Here is a 2,863-nt window from a genome sequence, read left to right as displayed (position 1 = left end):
ATCCTACAAACCCCTCACTGCACCAGGACAATCCTGAGTTCATCCTACAAACCCCTCACTGCACCAGGACAATCCTGAGCTCATCCTATAAACTGCCAAAGCAACCCCTCACTGTCCCTGGACAATCAGTCCCCTCAGCTCATCCTACAACCCCCTCACTGCCCCTGGACAATCCCTGAGCTACCAGAGGATGGTGAGTCCCCACTTGGTCCTCGCAGTCACTTGGAGGTGCTTTATTTCCACAAGGACTAAATATATCCCGACCCAGAGTGTGGTTCCTCTGCTCCCCCAGAAAGTGAATCTGCATCCCTGTGATGGATTTAAATAGCTTTAAGGCAGGGAGGCAGCTGGCAGGTAAGAAGCTTAGTTCAGCCTGCAAAGAGTGAAACCCCAGCAGGAATGCAGCGTTCACCTGCTGGGGCTGAACAGGATGGGTTGATTATCCCCAGAATTCAGGGGAAATAATCCATGGGGGAGAAGCACAGAGGGCAGAGAACGAACACCCCATCACGGGGCACAACACAACTCCCAAGTATCCCAGTAAGGAATTACCAAGCCACTTCCAGACCTCCAGACCAGAGAGGTGCAAATTAAGGTGAGCTGAAAAACCAAGTGTGAAAACCCAAACCTGAGGAGTTCTCTGGACTGGGATCCCCGTGCCAGATTAAAACCTGCTTGTGCAGCAGGTCTGCAGGAAGATGATCCCTAATCCACAATGCCCAACACACACGACAAGCCTAATCAAGGGCCTTAAAGCTATTAAGGCTCCAGCACCTTGGAGGAGCCATTCCCACCAGGAATGAGCCAGCTCTGGAGCAGGAAACACCTGCCCCCAGCACACAGGGGCTCAGGAGGAGCCCTGGAGTTAATCCCACCTCGTGGAAGTCGGAGGCTGTTGTATCAGCAGTAATTCAGGACTAAAAATGCACCAGGATTATATCTCCACCCCCCCCCCGGGGGGCTCAGACACATCTCCAGGAGCTTGGCACTGCGAGGGGGTCTCTCATTAGCACGCAGAAGGGAAAAGCTGAAATAGTTGGAGCGCCGGTAATCCCGGTCCTAAAGCTGCCTTAGTCCCTCCCTGCTGCTTGAGGAAGAGATTAACACCTGAAATATTCCTGTTGCACTTCCAGATCCACCCCGGCGGAATTCCCACGTGAGCTCACGCAGGGGCGGCCCCGCAGACCCAACCAGAACCACCAGGGCAGTGGGTGTGTTTGTGCTCTCCTACAAAGGCCCCAACAATTCCTTTTTCCCCTTCAAACCAGCCCCTGAACTCTCACTTGGGAAAGGGAAAGAAAATCCCCTCCGGAGCAGCAGCACAGGCACAACCTCAGGGCTACAACAGCGGCCTGGTGGGGCTCCAGGACCTGAGTCCGCTCTGGGAACATCACCAGAACTTCCCTGACAGCTCAAGGCTCTTTGGAAAAGGAAAGAAACAACTGGAAGTGTTTCCAGTTCCTTCTCCTTGGGAAACCTGGCCAGACCATAGCTGGGGGAGCAACCGTCAGGCTTCCAGCTGCCTCATCTGCCTGTGGAGGAGTCCTGCAGCCCAGCCTGACCCAGCTCCGCTCCGACACCGCTTGCCAGCCACAGTGGATGAGCCAACACTGGGAATTTTAGGATGGGGGACATCCTGGTTGCACCAGGACCTCTGCTTTCCATTCTTTTTCCACAGCAGCTGCTCCAGAGCAGACGAAGCCCATCCTAATTAGTATTTCAGAGGGAAGGCCGGCACATCAGAAGGAAAATCGGGCGCCCCTGCACGTTCCCAGGCTCTGGAGTTCGGTCAGCACACCTCAAAATAAGGCCATAATTTATTCCTTTTAACTCAACTGCTGCTCATTAGCAGGAGCTTGTCTTAAAAGTGATTTCACAAGGGGCCTTTTGTCAAATTTACACTGGAATTTGTCAGTTTGAGATTAAGCCCCCGTGTTCACCAACCTGATACCCGGCTCGCTCTAAAGCATAAATTACCATCTTAATGGAGCTCGGGTCTATTGGAGGCCCCTCCACTGGAAGCTCATTATAATTCACCTCCCCAAAAGTCCCTTTCCCTGCTTTGCTGAGCCAGGGACAGGTTTGAGGGCAGACTCCAGCTTTCCCTACCAAAGGGAAGGAGCTTCTTCCTCCTAAGCCTTCCAAAGGAAGAGCCTTGGGAGGGAGGAGTGAAAGCAACCAGGAAAGTTGGGTCTCCCCCACGGCAGCGGCTGGGAAGACGCTCCCACACTTTGCAGGTCTCCTTTGTGCCACATCCCAGGTTTGTTCCCGTTCTTCCCAACCCCAAAAGAGGGGGATGAGAACCCAGCTGTGCCCTGTGTCAGCAGCCCCATCAATCCCAAAACGACGGGAGGAAAACTCGTGGATTCCAATTTAATCCCCACCCCGAGGGGGGAAGTGGGGGAACCCCCCCAGACATCCCTTTGTCCGGGCACCTTTCCTGGCTCAAAGCCGGGAACAAAAGCAGGAAAGGCCGTTTCACAGCGAGGAAAACCTTCTCCTCCACCACATCGGCTTCTCTTCCCCCCCTTTCCTCAAACAATGCCTCGTGTTTGTAACCTGCGATCCGCCCTCCCGCGGCATCTCCCGGGGCTCCAGGGACGCAGGAAGCGGGAGGATCCTCCAGCAGAGCTCGGGAGCAGCGGCACTGCCATGTTTTTTTTCCCTGCGGCGCGGGCTGCATCCTCCACAATAGGACAAAGCCCCTCCACGGCTCATCCCCCTCCCCGCGCCGCGCCCCCGTCAGCTGTCAGCTCTCCTCAGGGAGCACCGCGATGAAGCAGGAAAAAGGGGTTGTGTTTTTTGGGGGGGGGGGGGGGGGGGGGGGGATAAGGGAAATTTGACAGGCTCGCCAGCCTCTCCC

General features: G+C 55.2%; 1 protein-coding gene across 1 annotated transcript in view; it reads right to left on the bottom strand.

Moving 5' to 3' along the window:
• Positions 1-2,863, bottom strand: part of GDI2 (GDP dissociation inhibitor 2) — a 21,566-nt gene that overhangs the window by 15,322 nt on the left and 3,381 nt on the right. The gene's annotated exons all lie outside the window — the stretch shown is intronic.

Source organism: Lepidothrix coronata, unplaced genomic scaffold (genome assembly GCF_001604755.1).
Source record: "Lepidothrix coronata isolate B3197 unplaced genomic scaffold, Lepidothrix_coronata-1.0 Scaffold400, whole genome shotgun sequence".
NCBI lineage: Eukaryota > Metazoa > Chordata > Aves > Passeriformes > Pipridae > Lepidothrix > Lepidothrix coronata.
This window is presented reverse-complemented; position numbering and strand designations above follow the sequence as displayed.